Raw genomic sequence first — 22945 nt, forward strand, 5'->3', positions numbered from 1 at the left:
GCTATGATGATGGAAGCTATGTCACCAGTATTTCAAATACCAAGAAGGTTGTCCATTGTGAGCAGGTTTCAATGGAGCTTCCAGGCTAAGACACACTAGGAAAAAAGGCCTAACAGTCTACTTCTGAAAAATAGCCAATTAAAACCTCATGGATCAGAACAGAATATTTTCCAGTATAACCTAGAACCCTAGGTTGAAAAACTTAGAATACACAGGGGCCACAACAATGGACTCGACTATACCAATGATCATGAAGATGGCACAGGGCCAGACAATGTTTAGTTCTGTTGCACACGAGGTTGCCACGGGTTGGAGCCAACTCAATAGCTGCTAAGAGCAACAACATAAAACTGCAGTAAACAAAATTCTGATACTGGTATAAGGACAGACATATAAACTAATGGAATAGAATCGATAGTCTATAGAAAAAGACATACATCTATAGACAACTGAGTTTTGACAAGGGTGCCAAGTCAATTCAATTGGAAAAGAATAGCATCTTCAATAAATGGTGCTGGGACAACTGGATCTCCACATTCAAAAGAATGAAGTTGCATCCATACCTCTCACATATACAAAATGAACTTCAACTGGATCAATGACCTAAATGTAATAACTAAAACCACAAATTTTTTAGGAGAAAAAATAGGAATAATGTTTCAGGGTATAGTTTTTGACAATGAATTCTTAGATATGACACCAAAAGCACCAGAAACAAAAGACAAAACAGATAAATTGGACTTCAGCAAAATTAAAAATTTTTGTGCATTAAAGGACTTTACCAAGAAAGTGAAAAGACAACCAACAAAATGGGAGGAAATATTTGATAACTATACATCTGATGAGGGTATAATATCCAGATTATATAAAGAACTCCTGCAACTCAATTTAAAAATGGGCAAAGAACTTGAATAGGCATTTCTGCAAAGAAGACATACCAATGGTCAATAAGCACATGAAAAGGTGATCAGTATCACTAATAATTAAGTAAATGCAAATCAAAACCACAATGAGATACAATTTTACACCCACTAGAGTGGCTATTAGAAAAAACAGAAAATAACAAATGTTGGTGAGGATGTGAAAAAAATTGGAACCCTCATCCATTGTTGGTGGGAATATAAATGGTGCACCTTCTGTGTAAAACAGCTTGGCAGTTCCTTAGAAAGTTAAACATAGAATTACCACATGACCAAGCAATTCCACTTCAAGGTATATACCCAAAAGAAATGAAAGCAGAGATTCAGATAGTGGTACACCAACGTTCATTGTCGCATTGTTCACATAAGCCAAATGTGGAAACAACTCAAGAGTTCACCAACAGATGAATGGGTAAACAAAATGTGACATATACATACAATGGAATATTATTGAGTTATAAAGAGAAATATGACATGGATGAACCATGAAAACATTAAGCGAAGTGAAATAAGTCAGAGGTAAACAGACAAATATTGTATGAATCCACTAATACAAAATATCTGGAATAGGCAGATGCATACATGCAGAAGTTTATTAATGGCTACCAGGGACGGGGGTGAAGGGGGAATAGGAAATTATTGCTTATGAGGTATTGAGTTTTTGTTTGGGGTTATTTTAGATAGTGCTGTCGTAATACAAATACCACAAGTGGGTGGGTTTAAAGGACACAAATTTATTTTCTCACAGTTCTGAAGGCTAAAAGTCCAAATCAAGGTCTTGGCCATATTGATTCCTTCCTTGTGGGTTGGTAACCCTGGTGGATTCTCGGTTCTTGTTGATCCTCACAAGGCATCTGTGTTTTTCAGTATTGCTGTGTCTAATGTGCTCTTCTAACTAAGAAGTAATTAGGTTTAGGACACACCCTACATTGGTATGGACTCATCAGCATAACAAAGAAATCCCTATTTCCAAATAGCATTATATACACAGGTATAACGGTTGGATTTCCAACACATATTTTGGAAGGGAGAAGGGAACAATTCAATCCATAAGAGGGATGATGAAAACATTTCGGGAATAGATAGGGTGATGGTTACACAACATGATGAATGTAGTTAATGTCACTGTATTGTACGCTTTTTTTTCTTTTTGAAATGGTTAACATGGTACATGTTTTGTTATGTATTTTTGACCACAATACAATTAAAAAACAAATAGAAGATTCAGATGCACATTTATTACGGGTATACTACCAATGGCTTCACAAGTCAGCACCACTGGGAAAGCGGCTAGAATTTTCTTAAGCTTTCATTTATATTTTAATATTACATATAAATACACTGAATGACGTTAAAATAAAAAATCAAATGCAGTCTCTTCATCTGCCAGTTTCTGACTCCTGATTTCTTTTAACTGAATTAAATAGAAGTACTTCAAAGGTTGTGAGAGACACCACAATCGATATTTAGATATTATCCAGATCCTATCAGGCACTGTTGTTGCATTAACAGGCAACTTCATTAAGAGGCTTTGAAAATAAAATATCTGAGTTAAAACCTGCCCTAAGAATCATCAATAGTAATTGGAGGGGAGGTATCAGACAAATATATGGTTGTTGAATAATAAAGGCATAATGTCATTTATCTGTATAAATCTGATATTAGCTTGAAGAAGAGGTCAGAATTAAATAACTGAGTCCATAATAAGTAATTGAAATTCAAATAATCCTTCAGAAGTAGCATCTTAGTTTTCCTGCCATAATATTCATCCTTTTTCAACCTTGAAATTTTCCTTTCCACACTTACCATTAAAAATCTTCACTGAATACCTGAAACATTCTTTGAAGCCATATTAATTTTACTCTAACAGAAATTATTCTAACATTAGTGGAATAATTTTCTATACTAAAAATATACATATGTTGAAATAATACAATGCAAAAATATAACCCTTTTTAGGAACTTTTCTTGATAGCCTACAAAATATTTAAATAATTACTGGAACATTTAAATGTTCAAATCTCAGAGAACTATTGGAAAGGAAGATATTTAGCAGTAAATTAAGCAATTATTTAAGAAGTATGCTAGAATATAATAGTCATGTATTCTATTTGAAATTATTATAAGTAATTTGCCTAAAGTCAGTGAGAAAATAGCATTTGCTTCAAATAAAAGGCCACTTCATTATTGTTTCCGTGTTTTCAAACGACTGGATTAAAAGAATGACCTATTTTTCATTTTGTTTTGGTGATAGACGTAGGAACTAGGACTTTATAATGGCTAACTAAATAGGTTATTTTACACTGTATAGATTCAAAAATACCTGAAATTGTCAGTTAAATTTAAAGGGTATGTTGGCTTTATGTTTAAAGTATTTTCAATTATCAGATTTGATAGAGAAAACTAAAGCAATATAAATCAAAGCATTTGTCATACAGGCAGGAAAAAGGGAAGAATGAAAGAGAGAAAATAGGAGAGAATGGAGAGAGGAGGGCAGGGAGAGGGAGAAAGAATAGGAGGGAAGATAGAGAAGGTAGGTAGCAGCTCACTGGGATGACCTTGAGCAGCATCCACTATGAGGATGATTTTTCTTTTAAAATATGTCATTGACTCTTATTTACATCAAATAAAATTCTAATCATCTTCCTATAAAATTCTAAATCTGATAATATCCGGCCTCAACTCTTATCACTTCCCAATATAATTCTTTTACTCTAACCATGCTAATTACCTACAATTTGGTAACTGTACCACCCTTTCTCAGGCCAATGGACATATGTTGTTAGTTACCTCCATGTAGTTTGCCCTTTTGATCCTTCTGTATCTCCGCCTTCTCCCTACTCCCTTCTCTAACCGTCTAGTCCTACAATAATTTTTCAATCTCAGTTAAGTCTTGCCTTCTTTGTCAAGTTTTCCCTGATATGTCCCATTTGTGAGGAAATTTTGTGTCCCCTCTTCAAGGCTCACTTGGTAACTTGTGCAAACCTATGTTCTAGCACCTACCACCTGCGTTGCGATGTAGACAAATCTGAGGTTCATGAGTATCATAACTAATCTATAACCGTGACTGTACCCTCAGTGCCAGGTACACTTCTAGACACTCAGGAAGTAATACATGTTTACTATTATGAGAACTATATATTAATTATTGTGAGACTGAGTGAATGAGCGAGCTTAATTATGAAGTAAATTTCCTTTAAAGAAATTCACATACAAATTAATTATGCAATTCCTTCATATTGGTCAAGTTTACTTGACAATTTCCAGCACTTTCTTGTAGCTTGTCAATTATAGGTCTGTTCCAACATATTTAATTATTACAAAATGAACTTTTTGTGGAGGAGCCAGAATGCTACGGAACAGAAGTCTACAGAGAGTTCACGAAGTTCAAAAACATGCCAACTCTATGCAAAATAAAGTCTTTGTAGCTCAGGGTGTTGCTGCTGCTGCTGAGCTTGCAGGAACATTTAATAATTAAGCTGAGCTTTGGGGAATTTCAAATGTTGGCAAACACATTTTAAAATTTAAATCTGTTGTTTGAAGGGGCGTTCCTGAGTAGAGGTCATTCTATAAGGAAAAAAAGGATGTTTGAGCTTCACTTTTGCTTTTTATTTGGTCAAATGAGCACAACAAATATTTATGGAAGTATAGTTTGATTTCTAATAAAGTATGTTTGAGAGCTCCAGTGAATACAATATAAAATCTTTCTGCATAGTAATTTGATTATGCATGAGTTAGCTAGTGGCTATAGCTTAGTTTTTAAGTTTCTTCTATTGGATATTACTTGGTTTTGTAATATTGACCTGGGATTCAAAGTAAGCAGAGGGTTTGTTTGCAACCATCTGTCTTGGAAAATGCAAGCTTATCTATGGATACTGACCGAGCAGCCAAATAACCCTTTCTGCAGCTTAGGGCCAAATATAACTAAAACAAACAGCCACAGAGCAGGATACATTACTGTCATGGATTGAATTGTGTCCCCCCAAAATATCTGTCAACTTGGCTAGGTCATGGTTCCCAGTACTATATGATTGTCTACCATTTTGTCATCTGATGTGATTTCCCTAAATGTTGTAAATCCTATCATTATGATGTTAATGAGATGAATTAGCGGCAGTTATATTAATGAGATCTACAAGATTAGACTGTGTCTTAAGCCAATCTCTTTTGAGATATAAAAGAGGGAAGTGAGCAGAGAGACAGGGGGACATCATACCACCAAGAAAGCAGCACCAGGAGCAGAGCCATCATTTGGCCCTGGGGTTCCTGCATAGAGAAGCTCCTAGTCCAGAGGAAGAGTGATGACAAGGATCTTCCTCCAGAGCCAACAGAGAGAGAAAGATTTCCCCTGGAGCTGATGCCTTATTTGGACTTGTCACCTACAAGACTGTGAGAAAATAAACTTCTCTTTGTGAAAGCCATCCACTTGTAGTATTTCTGTTATAGCAGCACGAGATGACTAAGACAAATACACAAAAGGCAAAGTACATGTAAGTGAGCTAAAATCCATTCTGCTGTGTACCTCAAAACCAGGAATTGGGAACAAACCTGGAGGAATTTCCGAGAGGAGTAGCAAAAATGACTTTGGGAAGGAAGAGTGATTTATGAATTAAGATTACATTCTTAAATATGTACAACTTGGATGAAAGACATATAAAATTATGATAACCCATTACAAATATTTGAGAAGCATAAACATCAGCAAGAATGAGGAAATTTTTAGTCATCAGAAAATAAGATGCAAAACTTTAAAAGATAAAACAAACTTAGCAAAAACAGAAAAAGTTGGACCAAATAACAATCTTACTGTATAACTTAAGAAAATCTCCAGAGGGTCAAATCAGGTGAATCAAACACTGGAAATATGAATTTATAGCTCAAGTTTAATACAGAGTTGAAAAATTCTACATGCTTACTTTTGGAAGTGACTTTGAAGGCTATCCTTTCAAAGTCATACTCAATGTTTAACATTGTGCAAACAGCTTGAAAATCTCCAAAGATAAAATAATCTGCAAATTGTACTCATATAGGGGGTGCGGATAGGTAGAGAACCTCTAATTACTACCACCACTAAGCTACGTCTAGCAATAGTATTTTTAAATGGACATATAAATAAAAGGTTGCGATCTAATGAGAAAATTCCTATTAGCCTTTCAAGATATAGGGCTTCTTCCCTGGCACTGCTATGATAGATCACTTCATATCTGCCAAAAACACGCACAGGAAAAGTTATGTCCTTTGTCCTGTCAAAAATAGCCCTGTACTTATGTCTATCATAGCACTTCCCACGCCGTTTTGTAATTTTTCATTGCGTTTTTAGTGTTCCCCACTGGATTCCAGCTCCTTGAAGACTGTGTGTTCATCTGTTTATTTGTCGTACCAGATGAAAAGCCTGGTAAACAATTAGGTATTCAATAAGTGTTTATTTTGTGATCTAATGAAAATGAGATATGCACTCGAACATGAAAAAGAAAGCCATACTCCTTCTCAAAACTTGTTTATTATCATAAAAGTAAATTATATTTTCCAATGCACATGTCACTGAGAACTTCACGTGAATTTGTGAAATCCATCAGATGAATTAGTCGATACGGGTTTTATTTGCATAAACGTTTGTCAGCGTCATCCTATGTTGTTGCCAATGTTCACCAGAGGAAAAAAAAAAAAACACAATATAAAAACCCACTGCCGTCAAGTCGATTCCGACTCATAGCGACCCTATAGGACAGAGTAGAACTGCCCCATAGAGTTTCCAAGGATCTCCTGGCGGATTTGAACTTCCAACCTCTTGGTTAGCAGCCACAGCACTTGACCACTGCGCCACCAGGGTACAGAAGAGGGAAATAGGAGAGAATATTAAATTAGTTCCTTCATTAACTGTTAGAAACTCCTGAGTTGTTAATGAAACAACTTGAAATCCTTGGCCAAATCCAAAAGAGTAGAAACTCAGTTGTTGCGAAGAAGGTATAATTTCTTCCCTATTTGGGATTTAGGGTTAGGTTAAATAATAAAACCGACTGTTGCACAGCAAAAATGATCATGAGTTATATACTATAAATGTAGTGATTTGGAGAAAGTAAGTTTACTGGAAATTATAACATTCATAAAATATCTAATGGACATATTAAAACTTGAGCAGATTCATAGACAATAGCTAGATTGGACTTTTCGAAGCAAAGGAGCAGGGCATTCCATATGAAGAAATCATAATTAAAAAATGATCAGATGCCTTTGGATTTTTCTGGCATTCTCTATTCTTAGTGACCACTCGACCGGATAGCTAGCTATATTTTAGGGACTTCATTAACCTTTAAATGGCTATAAGTATATAAAGAAAACTTTTTGAGGGTTTAACTATTTATAAGAGAGTAAGCACAAATATGGAGGCCTTGGGTGGTGGAAACAGTTAATACACTCATTGCTAATAGAAAGGTTGAAGGTTGGAGCTCACCCAGAAGTGCCTCGGAAGAAAGGCTTGGTGATCTACTTCCAAAAATCAATCACTGAAAACCCTATGAAACACTGTTCTACTTTAACGCACATTTTTGTTGTTGTTGTTAGGTGCCATTGAGTCAGTTCCAACTCACAGCGATCCTGTGTATAACAGAACAAAATTCTGCCTGGGCCTGTGCCGTACTCACAATCCTTGTTATGCTTAAGCCCACTGTTGCAGCCACTGTATCAGTCCACCTCATTGAGGGTCACCCTCTTTGTCGCTGACTCTCTACATTACCAAGCATGATGTACTTCCCCAGGGACTCATCCATCCCACCTGACAACATGTCCAAAGTATGTAAGATGTAGTCTCGCCAGCCTTGCTTCTAAGGAACATTCTGGTTGTATTTCTTCCAAGACAGATTTGTTCATTTTTTTGGCAGTCTATGATATATTCAATATTCTTCACCAACACCACAATTCAAAGGTGTAAATTCTTCTTCAGCCTTCTTTATTCATCGTCCAGCTTTCACATGCATAGGAGGTGGTTGGCTCAGGCGCACCTTAGTCTTCAAGGTGATATCTTTGCTTTTCAGCACTTTAAAGAGGTCCTTTGCATCAGATTTGCCCAATGCAATGCATCTTTTGATTTCTTGACTGTTGCTTTCTTGGGTGTTGATTGTGGATTCAAGCAAAATGAAATCCTTGACAACTTCAATCTTTTCTCGATTTATCATGATGTTGCTTACTGGTCCAGTTGTGAGGATTTATGTTTTCTTTATGTTGAGGAGTAATCCATACTGAAGGCTGTGGTCTTTGCTCTTCATCAGTAAGTACTTCAAGTCCTCTTCACTTTCAGCAAGCAAGATTGTGTCATCTCCATAAAACAGGTTATTAATGAGTCTTCCTCCAATCCTGATGCCCTGTTCTTCATATAGTCCAGCTTCTTGGATTATTTGCTCAACGTACAGATTGAATAGGTATGGTGAAAGGATACAACCCTGACACACAACTTTCCTGACTTTAAACCACGAAGTAGCCCCTCGTTCTCCTTGAAAGACTGACTCTTGATCTACATACAGTTTTCTCATGAGCATAATAAAGTGTTCTGAAATTCCCATTTTTCACAATTTTATTCACAATATTTTATGATCCACACAGTCAAATGCCTCTGCATAATCAATAAAACACAGGTAAACATCTTCCTGGTAGTCTCTGCTTCCAGTTAGGATCATCTGACATCACCAATGATATCTCTGGTTCCAAGTCTTCTCCTGAATCCAGCCTAAACCTCAAGCAGTTACTTGTTGATATACTGCTGCAGGCACTTTTGAATGATCTTTAGCAAAATTTTACTTGTACACGATATTAATGATGTTGTTGTTGTTGTTGTTAGGTGCCATCGAATTGGTTCTGACTCATAGTGACCCTGTGCACAACAGAACGAAACACTACCCAGTCCTGCCCCATCCTTACAATTGTTGTTATGTTTGACCTCATTGTTGCAGCCACCGTGTCAATCCACCTCGTTGAGGGTCTTCCTCTTTTCTGCTGACCCTGTACTCTGCCAAGCATGATGTCCTTCTCAAGGTACTCATCCCTCCAGACAACATATCCAAAATATGTAAGATGCAGTCTCGCCATCCCTGCTTCTAAGGAGCATTCTGGTTGTACTTCTTCTAAGATTTGTTCGTTCTTTTGAAAGTCCATGGTATATTCAATATTCTTCACCAACACCACAATTCAAGGGTGTCAACTTTTCTTCGGTCTTCCTTATTCATTGTCCAGCTTTCACACGCATATGATGCGATTGAAAATACCAAGGCTTGGGTCAGGTGCACCTTAGTCTTCAGGGTGACATCTTTGCTCTTCAACACTTTGAAGAGGTCCTTTGCAACAGATTTGCCCAATGCAATGCGTCTTTTGATTTCTTGATTGGTGCTTCCATGGCTGTTGATTGTGGATCCAAGTAAAATGAAATCCTTGACAACTTCAATTTTTTGTCCATTTACCATGATGTTGCTCATTGGTCCAGTTGTGAGGATTTTTGTTTTCTTTATGTTGAGGTGTAATCCCCACCGAAGGCTGTGCTTCAAAATCTTTGATCTTCATTAGTAAGTGCTTCAAGTCCTCTTCATTTTCAACAAGCAAGGTTGTGTCATCTGCATAACGCAGGTTGTTAATGAGTCTTCCTCCAATCCTGATGCCCTGTTCTTTTTCATATAGTCCAGCTTCTCGGATTATTTGTTCAGCATACAGATTGAATAGGTATGGTGAAAGAATGCAACCCTGACACACACCTTTCCTGACTTTAAACCAATCAGTATCCCCTTGTTCTGTCCGAACAACTGCCTCTTGATCTATGTAAAGGTTCCTCATTAGCACAATTAAGTGTTCTGGAATTCCCATTCTTTGCAGTGTTATCCATAGTTTGTTATGATCCACACAGTCAAATGCCTTTGCATAATCAGTAAAACACAGGTAAACATCCTTATGGTATTCTCTGCTTTCAGCCAGGATCCATCTGACATCAGCAGTGATAGCCCTGGTTCCACATCCTCTTCTGAAACCAGCCTGAATTTCTGGCAGTTCCCTGTTGATATACTGCTGCAGCCATTTTTGAATGATCTTCAGCAGAATTTTGCTTGTGTGTGATATTAATGATACCGTTCTATAATTTCCACATTCGGTTGGATCACCTTTCTTGGGAATAGGCATAAATATGGATCTCTTCCAATCAGTTGGCCAGGAAGCTGTCTTCCATTTTTCTTGGCATAGACAAGTGAGCACCTCCAGTGCTGCATCTGTTTGTTGAAACATCTCAATTGATAGTCCATCAATTCCTGAAGCCTTGTTTTTGGCCAATGACCTCAGAGCAGCTAGGACTTCTTCCTTCAGTACCATCGGTTCCTGGTCGTATGCCACCTCTTGAAATGGTTGAACATCGACTAATTCTTTTTGGTGTAATGACTCTGTGTACTCCTTCCATCTTCTTTTGATGCTTCCTGCATCGTTTAAAATTGTCCGCATGGAATCCTTCACTATTGCAACTCGAGGCTTGAATTTTTTCTTCAGTTCTTTCAGTTTAAGAAATGCTAAGCATGTTCTTCCCTTTTGGTTTTCCATCTCCAGCTCTTTGCACGTGTCATTATGATACTTTATTTTGTCTTCTCGAGAGGCCCTTCGAAATCTTCTAATCAGTTCTTTTACTTCATGAATTCTTCCTTTTGCTTTAGCGGCTCAACCCTCAAGAGCAAGTTTCAGAGTCTCCTCTGACATCTACCTTGGTTTTTTCTTTCTTTCCTGTCTTTTCAGTGACCTCTTGCTTTCTTCATGTATGATGTCCTTGATATCATTCCACATCTCCTCTGGCCTTTGGTCACTAGTGTTCAATGCATCAAATCTGTTCTTCAGATGGTCTCTAAATTCAGGTGGGATGTACTCAAGGTCATATTTTGGCTCTTGTGGACTTGCTCTGATTTTCTTCAGTTTCAGCTTGAACTTGCATATGAGCAGTTGATGGTCTGTTCCACAGTTGGCCCCTGGCCTTGTTCTGACTGATGATATTTCCATCATCTCTTTCCACAGATGTAGTCAATTTTATTTCTGTGTGTTCCATCTGGCAAGGTCCATGTGTATAGTTGCCGTTTATGTTGGTGAAAGAAGGTATTTGCAATGAAGAAGTTGTTGGTCTTGCAAATTTTATCATTCAATCTCTGGCATTGTTTCTATCACCAAGGCCATATTTTCCAACTACTGATCCTTCTTCTTTGTTTCCAACTTTCACATTCCAATAACCAGTAATTATCAATGCATCTTGATTGCATGTTCCATCAATTTCAGACTGCAGCAGCTGATAAAAATCTTCTATTTCTTCATCTTTGGCCCTAGTGGTTGGTGCGTAAATTTGAATAATAGTCGTATTAACTGGTCTTCCTTGTAGGCGTATGGATATTATCCTATCACTGTTCAATAATTTCCACATTTGGTGGGATCACCTTTCTTGGGAATAGGCATAAATATAGACCTCTCCCAGACTGTTGTCCAGGTAGCTGTCATCCATATTTCTTGGCTTAGACGAGTGAGTACTTCCAGTGCTGCATCCCTGTGTTGAAACATCTCAACTGATATTCTGTCAATTCCTGGAGCCTTATTTTTCACCAATGCCTTCAGTACAGCTTGGACTTCTTCCTTCAGTACCAGTGGTTCCTGCCCCTATGTTACCTCCTGAAATGGTTGAATGTCAACCAATTCTTTTTGGTATAATAACTCTGTGTATTCCTTCCATCTTCTTTTGATGCTTCCTGAGTCATTTAATATTTTCCCCATAGAATCCTTCAATATTGCAACTTGAGGCCTGAATTTTTTCTTCTGTTCTTTCAGCTCAAGAAATGCAAAACGTGTTTCTTCTCTTTTGGTTTTCCATCTCCAGATCTTTGCACATCATTATAATACTTTACTTTGTTTTCTGGAGCCGCCTTTTGAGATCTTCTGTTCAACTCTTTTATTTCATCATTTCTTCCTTTCATGTTAGCTATTCTATGTCCAAAAGCAACTTTCGGAGTGTCTTCCGACATCTATTTTGATCTTTTCTTTCCTGTCTTTTTAATGACCGTTTGCTTTCCTCATGCGTGATGTCCTTGATGTCATTCCACAACTTGTCTGGTCTTTGGTCATCAGTGTTCAATGCATCAAATCTATTTTTGAGATAGTCACTAAAATTAGATGGGATATATTCAAGGTTGTACTTTAGTTCTTGTCAACTTGTTCTAACTTTCTGCATTTTCAACTTGATCTTGTGTATGAGCATCTGATGGTCCATTCCTCTGTCAGCCTCTGGCCTTGTTCTGACTGATGATGTTGAGCTTTTCTATTGTCTCTTCCCAAGGATGTACTCGATATGATTCCTGCGTATTCCACCTGGGGAGGTCCAGGTTTATAGTTTTATGTTGGTGATGAAAGGTGTTTGCAATGAAGAAGTCATTGGTCTTCCAAAATTCTATCATTCAGTCATCATTTCTATCATCAAGGCCATATTTTCTAACTATCGATCCTTCTTTGTTTCCAACTTTTGCATTTCAGTCACCAGTAATTATCAATGCATCCTGATTGCATGTTTCATTAATTTCAGATTGCAGGAGTTGGTAAAAATTTTCAATTTCTTCATCTTTGGCCTTAGTGTTTGGTGAGTAAATTTGAATAGTATTAACTGGTCTTCCTTGTAGGTGTATGGATATTATCCTATCACTGACAGTGTTGTACTTCAGGATAGATCCTGAAATGCTCTTTTTGACGATGAATGCAATGCCGTTCCTCTTGAAATTGTTGTTTCCAGCATAGTAGACCATACCAAAAAAAAAAAAACCAAACCCAGTGCTGTTGAGTCGATTCCGACTCATAGCGACCCTATAGGACAGACTAGAACTGCCCCATAGAGTTTCCAAGGAGTGCCTGGCGGATTCAAACTGCCGGCCTTTTGGTTAGCATCCATAGCACTTAACCACTACGCCACCAGGGCTTCCATATGACTGCCCAATTCAAAGTGGCTAATACCACTCCGTTTCAGTTCACTAATGCCTAGGATATCAATGTTTATGTGTTCCATTTCATTTTTGATGACTTCCAATTTTCCCAGATTCATACTTCATACATTCCACATTCCAATTATTAATGGATGTTTGCGGCTGTTTCTTCTCATTTTAAGTTGTGCCACATCAGCAAATGAAGGTCCTGAAAGATTGACTCCATCCACCTCATTAAGGCTGACTCTACTTTGCAGAGACAGCACTTCCCTAGCCATCTTTTGAGTGCCTTCCAACCTGAGGGGCTCATCTTCTGGCACTATATCAAACAATGTTCTGCTGCTATTCATAAGGCTTTGACTGGCTAAATCTTTTCAGAAGTAGACTGCTGGGTCCTTCTTCCTAGTCTGTCTTAGTGTGAAAGCTCAGCTGAAACCTGTAGGCCATGGGTGACCCTGCCGGTGTTTGAATACTGGTGGCATAGCTTCCAGCATCACAGCAATACGCAAGCCCCCACAGTATGACTAACTGACGGACATGTGGGGACTGACACATGTGGGGTAGCCATAAGTCTGAGTCAACTCAACAGCAACTGGTCTGGATTTTTTTGGGGGGGAAGGGGAAGTGTTTAAGTACAATTATAGATAGAAATTTGAGATGATATTTTCCATGCCTCTCCTCACTTTCCTCCCATTCAAGACATAAACAGGAAATATTAATATATGCAGATAACAACCTATGCTAATACTAATTATTCAGTGAACCATTGACATTATTTAACGACTGTATTATTTGACTCTTCCCTCTCCTTCCCCTACCCAAAGAGTAAACTCATAATACTGTTCTGAAAGGAAACCCACCTGAAGGACCTCAGTTATGTACCTATTATGGGTCCTGGACACCTGACTTGGCAGGATCTGGAGCTTCTAAAAAAACATTCCTCTGAAATGACCCTGAAAGTGGTCTACTCATACATTGATTTTTCATGTACATTTGTTTAATTCAATACATTACACCAATTCCACTGAGAATAAATAATCAAATATTGCTATAGTACAATGCGTATCAAGGAATATAGGCACATGAAGAGAAAAAATACACAAAGTATATTGGTTTCTTAGTGTTGCTGTAACAGCAAACCACAAGGAGGTGGCTTTAACAAACAGAAATTTATTTTCACAGTTTAGGAGACTCAAGTTTGAATTCTTAAGTTCAGTTGAGGGCACCAGTTCTATGGGAAGCCTCTCTCTCTATTGTCTCTGAAGGAAGATCTCTCTCAGTTTCTGCAGATGTAGCATTACTCACTTACCTGTCCATCTCCATATGACGTGTATCTTTCCCTTTATTTGTGCTTGCTTCTCTCTGTGCCTAATCTGCTCTTTTCATATCTCAAAAGCTGTTAGGTTTAAGACACACCCTACACTGTTGTGGCCTTGTTAACATAACAAAGAAAATCTTATTCTCATATGGGATTACAAATCATATACATAAAACAAACAAGCCCATAGTTGTCTAGTCTATTCCAACTCATAGTGAACCTACAGGACAGAATAGAACTGTCCCATAGGATTTCCAAAGCTATAAATCTTCACAGGAGAAGATTGCTAGGTCTTTTCTTCCTCAGAGCAGTTGGTGGGTTTGAACTGCACATCTGTTGGTTAGTGGTCAAGTGCTTAACCACTACACCACCAGGATTCCTTATCCATATACATACCCCCATTGCCGTCGAGTTGATTTCGACTCCTAGCGACCCTATAGGACAGAGTAGAACTGCCCCATGGAGTTTTCCATAGGGGTTAGGATGTACAGCACATATTTTTGAAAGACACAATTCAATCTGTAACATAAAGATATATACATTGTTTCAGATGGGCATGAGATTAAGGGAAAGAGGCAAGAATTTTAAAGATAATTGGAAATCAGCAGGATGCATACTTGGGATCAATAGAAGAAAGTATTTTCTAGTAATTAAAGCTGTCCAAGATGAAACCGTTCCAGAAAGTAATAAACTGCAGTGACTGCAAGTGTTCAAGCAGAAGCTAAATGACCATCTGTCAGAGAAGTTGTAGAAAGAAGCTTTGCATTGAGTGGGAGGTTATGCTAAATTATATTTAAGGCCTTTTCCAACTCTTCAGATTCTCTAATTCAGTGAAGTAGAGCTTGAAGAAAAACCCATAGAACTATTAAATAATCCTGTCTACCCAATACATATATCAGCAGTTAATTTCAAACCAACCATTAACTTCATCTAAGCATTTAATTTGTCTCAGAAATTTGAAGAAAACGGTAGTAAAAAAGGAAACAGAAAAATCCCTTGCCTGCATGGTTGATCTACTTAAATGGTTTTCAAATTGTGCTCTTCAGATCTCTTGGGAGCAGAAGGGAGCTTTGGAATTAATACTTCAAAGACAGACTTGAGGCAGGAAGACCTGGAGGGCAGGAAAGGGAAACTGAACAGGTGGGGCATCAGATTTTCTAGAACTACTACAACCAGGGCAACTCATCCCTTATCTCTTTACGCATTCAACTTCTGAGTGGCATGCATTATTTGAATAAGAGAGAATTCGTGGCTTAGGAATTTTGATCAGCACTGAAACAGTTCATTCAAGAATAATACTGATTCTGGTTAGATCAGCATTTATTTAATATTACAATAGCAAATAACAGAATATTATAGATCCATTGTGAATGTTACAGAAAAAAAAATTCTGCCTCAGGCCATACACTTTACACATGCTATTTCACTGGCTATTTCACTAATCAACGTTTTGATCCACCAAAATGTACGGAAGGAACCCTGGACTTGAGCAATGGTTAAGTGTTCAGCTGTTAACTGAAACATCCTCAAGGTGACTCCATGGAAGAAAAGACCTGGTGATCTGTTTCTTTTAAGATTACAGGCTAGGAAACCCTATACGGCAGTTCTACTATGTCATGTGGAGTCGCTATGAATTGGAATGAGTCGCTGACACACAACAACAACAGAATGTATGGATCGTGGTTCTTGAGGATACTGACAATTATGTGTTACATTTGCTGATGTATTCCCTGAATGGAGGACAATGGTTGGTACAGAGTCTGGTCATTCAATGTTATTGAATTAATGAAGTGTCAAGGCTTTTCTAATCTTAATTTTTTGAATATTACATTGAGACTTCTGCTTCTAAGGTATAGAAGTTCACAAAAGATTATCATTTCTGCTTTAATTCCAAAAAAAAAAAAATACTGGGTAAAATAAAATATCATATATTTATTTAAAGGATTTGAAGACTTGTGGATACAAAGAATTCCAGGAAGGATAAGCCCTTCTAAAGCAGCAAAGAATCCCAGAGAAGAATGAGCTTTTTTGGAGCACTAACAGCCACTTTTAAGCATGGGGTATTAGCCAGTTCTGAGGAGCACATTCAGGAGGAGTTAGCAGTCTTAAAACAGAAACACTTTGTTGGTACAAGAAGGAGCTAGAAGGGTTTTCACAGCTATAAAACCAGCACACTGCCTTGAGCATGGTACGTTGTCAACATTTTATTTTACTTTTGCCGCTACATACCACGCTGCATGTAGAACTAAGCCTTATTATTCTCTCTTCTATTTCTCTTAATATTTCTTTAATATTTTCATTCTATGATCTGTCTGTACTGAATAATAGACCAAAAGAAAAAAAGCTACTCTCCGTGGCAACCCCATGTTTGTCAGAGTAAAACTGTGCTTATTAGTGTTTCAACAGCTGATTTTTCAGAAGTAGCTTACCAGGCCCTTCTTCCAAAATACCTCTGGGTAGACTTGAACCACCAACCTCTTGGTTAGCAGCTGAACGCGTTAACCACCCAGAGACTCCAAGTAAATTCTTTAAATCGTTCTTTCAGTACACCAATTCTCTCATAAGCTGTTCTTAACCTAACTCACTGTTTTTTTTTAATTTTGATTAAATATTTTTCTCATTTCTACAACAACAGTTTGTCCTTTATTCTTCAAATCTGCCTAAGTTTATTCTTGCTCATTACTCATAATTCAATCCCGTTTATTATTTCTTTTATTTAACCTGTTTATGTTGGATTTTGTGTCTTATAATTGCTATATCATGAGACTTATAGGTCTAATTCTTCTGCCAACTGTTTCTGCTCACTCCTACACATAATAACTTGATTTTTATGTGTGGTGTTTTTTTTTTTTTTTTGGACTGTGAGCTCATAGTCCTTGGAATTTTATATTTAAGATTCTTTGAGGTTTAGTTTAAAGGTGGGTTGTTCCAGACAAAATATGTGTTTGCTTCTGCCAAGCATGAGCACATCCAATAAAAAGCACTTGAGATTAACTTTTTTGGCTTCAAGATTTTCAGGCTACCCAGGTATCAGGAATTCATCATGGAGGGTTGGTTGAACTAGCTACCAAATATTTGGGGAAATTATTGTTCTATCTCATGGATTGCCAACGTTAAGTGAACTAGATTAATTCTAATTTACCCTTACTTTAAAGGATTGCTTTATAGTTAAGCTGTAATTAGGGCTGGGGTCACAAGAGTATAATAGTTTCCTATGGCTACTCTGGAAACTCTGGTGGCATAGTGGTTAAGTGCTATGGCTGCTAACCAAAGGATTGGTAGTTCGAATCTGCCAGGCGCTCCTTGGAAACTCCATGGGGCAGTTCTACCCTGTCCTATAGGGTCGCTATGAGTCGGAATTGACTCGACGGCACTGGGTATGGCCACTCTAACAAATTACCACAAATATACTGGCTTAAAACAATGCAAATTTATTATCTCACAGTTCTAAAATCTGAAATGGGTCTCACTGGGCTAGAATCAAGGTGTCGGCAGGGTTGTGTTCCTTTCTGGAGGCTCTAGGGAGAATTTGTTTTCTTGCCCTTTCCAGCTGTCCACATTCTTGGCTCATGACCCTCTCTCTTCATCTTAGGGGACAGTAATGTTGGGTTTATCCATCCAGGTAATCCAAGATAATCCCCCTATTTTAATGTCAGTTAATCAGCAAACATAATTCCATCTGCAATCTTAATTCTCCCGTTTCATGTACTGTAACATACTTACAGGTTTTATGGATAAGGACATGGGCATTTTTGGGGTGGTCATTTTTCTGCCTACTGCAGAGGGTCTCTTATGAGAGTTCTGAGTTTTGATCTTGAGTAGCCACTTGAATTTCTCTCTTGTTCTGTAATCTCTGAGAATCTTAAAGAGTGAAGCTCAGTTTCACCAGATTTTTTAAATGCCTTCAAGGGTAAAACTGGCTTCAGTGCTCTACTTCTCATGGTAGGTTTCCTATTTTCCTTTATCTTTGTGTGGCTTCTGCATATTTCCTACATTCTTGGCAGCTCATTGATGCATTTAAAAATATTTTTATGTGTTTTTTATAATTTTAGGTGTGTTGGAGAAAAAATGTCAGGATAACTTGTCTACTACACTACCATAAATGGAATAGACAGCAGTATATTTTAAAAGGCTCTGGCCTGTTAATTTCAATTAAAAAGTAAATGAAATGTAATAACCAAGTGCATCTTTGCTACAGTAATTACATATCATCACAGTAAGCTTTTTATTTTGTTTAATCTAAAAAATATTTTTCTCTTTTGAGTTTTAATTAACATGGGTTAATAAAGGGTAATTGTGTCTTCCAGGTATTTCCTGGTTACTCAGGATAGTTTCACACCCATTCACTGACATATTTCTTGACATGCTGGTAGGGCTCCAGTTTTTTCTTCAGATGTCACTAATTCACACTTTTCCAATAGCACATATCCCTTTGCATTTATCATTCTTCCATAAATACAGTCATAACCTGGAGAAAGAAGCATTTATAAATGTTTTCAGTGGGCTCAAAACACACTGAAAAATAAAAACAAAAAAAGTAAACAAAACAGCAAAAAATCTTACTTGGTCTCTATTTTAAAATAATAAAATTGGGCTAAAGAGACATAATGGGGGAACAAACTAGAGGCTAACTCACTTTCTCTCAGTGTCTAGAATGGGAAAAGTATCAACTACCTTTTATTAAAATGTATTTAAAGACATATTGGAGATGTGCTTTGACATTGAGGGCACATCAAAATATATGTCAACATCAGGCATTTCATGATCAAAGTTCTGTTTTCAGAGTGTTAAGGTATAATATTTTTAAGCATCCTTTTTTCTTCCTTTCATGCTGGAATTTGCCTTTACTTCACAGATCACAAAAATTGCCCACTTACTAAGCATATATATTAAAGGAAATTCCTAATCAGAATATCTTCTGTGATAGTAGGTCAAAATAAAAGTTGCCAAATTGTGACATTAGAACTCTTTAGCTGAATCAAAAATCCAAATGCTACATTGAGCACTCTGAACATTACTTTGATTTACAAAATTCTCCAGGGAGCTTTGGGTCCATAAATCAAAAGACATTACATGAAGATTTTCAACTATGACAAATATAACTTTGTCCCAATCCTTTAAACATTATTTAAAGTACAATGGCACTGATTGCTCTACATTCAGCAGTCTTAAAGGTCAAAAAATATTTTAAATTCTCATTAGAAATATAAGTAAAGTAAATGTGAAAAATTAATGCAGAACACCAAATACATTCACAACTCATTTTCAAATTTATTTGGAATACATGAATGGTTAAAACATCTTCTCTATAAACTGCAGAGAAAGGCATGTATCACTCACACACAAATATTTATAGAAAGTTAGTTTCTTAAAAATAATTGCAGGAGAAAAGATATGTAATAAACTTGGGTCAAATTTTGGTATATTGTCATATTTAAATTTTTTCTGACAATCTGTTTAATGCTTGTCAAATTTCAGACATTCTCTAAGATTAAATTTGTTTTAAAAGAGTAGATCTTTTGACTTTTGAGTTGATTAATCTAATCAATGTAAAGAAAATCAAGTTTTCTCACAACCACACTTACTTATTTTCTGTTTTATTTTTTCATTTAATTAATAAAGTCAGTTAAAATAATCCAAAGCCATTTGGTCAAGTAAATCTACCTATAATTTTGATTCACTTTCTCTGACTGTAAAATAGAATACTAATGACTGAGTTCTACGAAAATTTAAGTAAAGCTTTTTATAAGTGCTTGATATATACACATATACATATATACATGTAATCCAACAATAATCACTATCTTAAATTAGGAAAATAATAAATTATTAAAAATGCATTGTATTAAGTGATAAAAGCCCAGACTTTGGAGTTAAATTGACCTTGGTGTGAATTCTCATCCTTACATTCTTAGATGTGTAATCTTGGACAAGTTACGGAACCTCTTAGCATCAGTTCATCCATCTTACGCTGGGTTCTCTAGAGAAGCAAAACTTAAAGCATATAAATACATATATATCTAGAGATATTTATATCAAAGAAATGTCTCACACAGTTGTAGAGGCTGGAACTTCCCAAGTCCGTGGGTCAGAATGGAGGCTTCTCCTGATGCCCATAGACAGAGGGGCAGGTGAATCCAAGATCAGTAGGTCAGAGAGGAGAGGTCTTGCTCAAATTCTGTGAAGAAGAACAAATCCCAAAGATCAGCAGACAAGCTAGCTGAAGTTCCAAGAACTGGAGGTCAAATGAACAGGAGCCAGCTGCAGGATCCAGAGTGAGCAAACCCCACAAGCCTTGCCAGAATATTCACTTGTATTCAATGCAGGGCACATGCTCAAGGAAACTCCCTTTCAACTGATTGGCTGCTCACAGCAGATCCCATCATGGAAGTGATCACATTGTATCAAATCTCATCATGGAAGTGATGACACCATCATACGGCTATCAAACCACTGAGTATCATGGCCCAGCTAAGTTGACACGCAACCTTAATCATCACACCCCACTTATAATATAGGAGCAGCAATAACCACTTTGCAAGGTGTTCATTAGGATAGGCATCATGAGGCTGACATTGAGAAAGCAAATGAAAGTTATCATTTGGCCATAACAAGGTAACCATGGATGAGATTAAAAAACACTTTACAAAGTAGTACATTACACAGATATACCACATTTGGTCTCAAATTTATTATTTGTCTATGGGACTAAATCTATGGTGATGACAATGTTTTCCCTTCAAAAAGAAGTTGATATATCCATGATCAATAACCCTGTAAGATAGTCGATCTTGGCAATATAAGGAGAGGCAGAAGTGTGAGGGAAGGAAGAGATCTGTGGCATCAAAAGCCCAGTGTAAAAATCTGGGTTATGGGAAGGGCTGAAGTATTTCTAATGGGTACCTGGACACTTCCTTCCAGTACAGACTGGCAAGGACAAGTCATTAAGAGATCCAAAGACATGGACCTCTGCAGTAGTTGAAAGATGCAGTGTCTCTGTGTACTTGGAGCCAAGAAGTATCACCCAACGAGGTGTGCTGTGTGTAGGGGCAGGATGGGGAAAGTTCAGGTAGGACTGGTATAACACTAAACATAAGTACTCAGGTGGCACATAGATGCCCACTTTCTGATATAGTCTTGACAGGATTATGGGTTTTTATTTTATTCTCAAAAAGCAAACAAAAAAACCACCGAATTCTTTTTCTCTTAATGAATGACAAGAGAAAAGAGAAAAAAAGAGACTCAATTTTTGAGACAATTCTTAGATATATCAGAAGAATGCCTGAATATTTAGCTAATGGGGATCTAAATTTTTAAATACTTTTAAAAGTTTAGGAAATTTAGGGACACATGAATAGGAACTGGTGGAACTTAAATTTAACTCCACATCTATCTGTCTCTAAAAGCTTTACTCTTAGTCATTACATACACTTGTAAGTTGAAATAAAGCACCATTTCCTACAAAACCCAATTACAATGACCAAATTAACAGGGGTCCAAAACTTTTCTGGGATTTTCCTCGAACAATAGTCCATGAATAACTCCCTCTCCTAGGTAACCTGCTGACTCTGCCAGAATTTCCAACGCTCAGGTATAGACTCTTCAACACTTGATTGCTACTACATTTCTTTGAGTTTTGCTATTTTACTGTTGGTGTCACAACAGGAGGTCACTGACTGCCAGTCCAGACCATCAGTCATAATCTGGCTGAGGTTGGGTGCTGAACCTGACAGGCTGACAACTGGATTGCTACTACCCCACCCCTGGAGGAAGGTCTCTACTGATTTGTCCAGCCCATTCCATCAGTTCTACCTTGGTCAAGCTTGCCTCATCACAAGACTGCCTGGGCCCCAGGTTGTTTTCTTCAGGAAGCCCACCAGAAAAAACCTGTGCTGTCGAGTCGGTTCTGACTCCTCAGGAAGCCTAGAGCATCAAAATGCCCAGACTAGGAACCACACTGTATGATACTGAAGAGGAAATGTTTTGTTGCTCCTGTTAGTTGCTTGCTATCTAGTCACCTCATACTCATGGTGACCCCATGTAGAAGCAGACGGAAACACTGCTTAGTCTTTATGCCACCTTTACAGTTGTTGTTACAGCCACTGTGTGGTTTTAGTGCCTTCTAACCAGGGGCTTATCATCCAGCACTACCAGACAGTATTCTGTTATGATCTAAGGGATTTGTCGTGGTTAATTTTGGGGAATAGATTGCCAGTACTATCTTCCAAGTCTGTATCAGTCTGGAAGCTCCACTGAAACCTGTCTACCATGGGTTATTCTGCTGGTATTTGACATACTGATGGCATAGTTTCTAGCATCACAGCAACACACAAGCCACCACAGTAAGACAAACTGACAGACAGGTGGTGGAAGAATGTGATTGGGTAGCCTATTTCCCTGAGTCTTTGGAACCAGTTCAAACTCCATCTTTTTAGATGTTTATGTTCTATTTTGCAATTTGAACAACAATGGTTATATATAAAATACATTTTGGAGTGCATAATTAGGTAGGGATCCTAGCTATATTATTTTAGGCTAGCCAATTGTCCCAGCATCGTTTATTGAATAATTTCTCATTTTCCCACTAATGTGAAATTGCAGGTTCGTCACATACAAAATTATTTTACCTTAAATTAATCATTAAAATCTGTTTATGTATGAGACAAAACATAATAGTCTCAGTTTAGATTAAATGCCACTGTTCGAATTATTTTACAAATGATCTGAGAAAAATATTAATTCCAGATGGG

The sequence above is a fragment of the Loxodonta africana genome, chromosome 25 (assembly GCF_030014295.1).
Source record: "Loxodonta africana isolate mLoxAfr1 chromosome 25, mLoxAfr1.hap2, whole genome shotgun sequence".
NCBI classification, from domain to species: domain Eukaryota; kingdom Metazoa; phylum Chordata; class Mammalia; order Proboscidea; family Elephantidae; genus Loxodonta; species Loxodonta africana.